Below are 1,871 nucleotides of genomic sequence, written 5' to 3' on the forward strand. Positions count from 1 at the left end.
ATATGAGGCCATTTGGATGAATGCAAACCTGTATGTATTTCTAAGTGTGAGAAGCATCTTCCAGTATTTACAGCACAGCATCATGACTATTAAAAATTTTTAAAAATCATATGTAAACAGAGAAAGACAAAATAATCTTGATGTCAGAGGAAGTCATTCTAACATTTGCCATGTGAAGAAAATTTTTTGATCTCCCATCCCATGTCCCATGGGAAGTCCTGTATCTCCTCCAATATTTTTGTAGACTCCTGACAATTTATGTTCCCATGCTTACTTCTGATTCTGAGTTCTTGGTTCTTTTTTTTTTTTTTTTTTTTGCCTGCTCTACAGGAGGAGAGATTGATTCTGTCATGTAAGCCCCTCAGTTCTCGGTTCTTTTTAACTCTTGGTCTTCACCTCCTCTGGCCCAGACTCAGCCCCTGCTCCTTTATTCTCCCCAAGCACTTCCCTAACCATTCCACAAATCCTGTTATATAGACACGGAGTTTATTGTGGTGAAGGAGGAGGCTCCTTCACTTGCGTGGAGCTTACATTCTGCTTCGAGGCATGTGTAGCTGTGTTCCCGACCAAGTGAGTGAATGCAGGGGCGGCCGGCGGCCATCTTTCTTCCTGGCTTTCTGGCTCCACCATTAGGTAAACACTGTGCCACCACTTCTCCTCATGGGCACCAGCCTCCTACAGGCTGCTCAACTTTGAATTAGCTCTCTCACTCTCGCCCTCTCATTGAATCCCTGTTCTTCTTTTTTATTTAATTTTTTATCTTTCCAGAAGAGTTTGGTAAGTTTATTTCACTTCCTTCTTCCAGTCGCATGCATGGGACCTCATCTTTTGCATCCCCAAATGCTTATCAAGGTATTTACCTAATTGAATACAGTTATTTTCTTTAAAAAATCTTTACTGTTGGCTTTTTGAGTGTTTGACTTTACTACCTTACTGCACATGTACATATGGGTTTACAAAAATATAGAGCTAGGGGGGTGCATGGGTGCCTCAGTGGGTTGGGCATCTGCCTTCGGTTCAGGTCGTGATGTCAGGGTCCTGGGATTGAGTGCCATGTCCAGCTCCCTGCTCATCGGGGAGCCTGCATCTCTCTTTCCCTCTACTCCCCCCTCATGCTCTCTCTCTCACTCGCTCTCTCAAATAAATAAAATCTTTAAAAAATACATAGAGCTAAAGACATAGAGTCATCCAAAAGAATATTATCTCTGGACTGCTGGATTAGGGGTGGTTTTATTCCTTGTTCCATCATTGATAATCTGCATTTTCTATTTTCTAAAACAAACATATATTATGTAATCTTTAAAAGCAAACAAACAAAAGAGCTTCAGTAAGCTCAACCTCTCCAGCTTATCTCATTGCAAATAGAATATAGTTGGGGTGCCTGGGGGGGCTCAGTTAGTTAAGTGTCTGCCTTTAGCTCAGATCATGATCCCAGAGTCCTGGGATCGAGCCCCTGCATCAGGTTCCCTGCTCAGTGGGGAGCTGGCTTCTCCCCCTCCCTCTGCTTATGCTCTCTCTTTCAAATAAATAAATAAAATCTTTAACAACAACAACAAAAGGATATAATTGACCTTAACTTTTCTTTTCAGAATCCCAAAGTTTCTGGCCATGCATCTTATTTGTAAATGGAAGTCCCCTTTTCCATACCATATGTGTTCTTTTTATTGAAGTATAGTTGACACACACACTATATAGCTTTAAACTAATTTTAACCAAATAAGTACAATCTTAAATACACACAATTTGGGTATATACATATTAACCTTAGAAACAGCAGACTAAAACAGTTAAGTGGTTTAATTTGGGGTGGGAGAATCTTTCTGCATAATTTTAAATTGTTTAAAGATTTATGTATTTATTTGAGAGTGAGA

This window comes from Canis lupus, chromosome X (genome assembly GCF_048164855.1).
Source record: "Canis lupus baileyi chromosome X, mCanLup2.hap1, whole genome shotgun sequence".
Taxonomy (NCBI): Eukaryota; Metazoa; Chordata; class Mammalia; order Carnivora; family Canidae; genus Canis; species Canis lupus.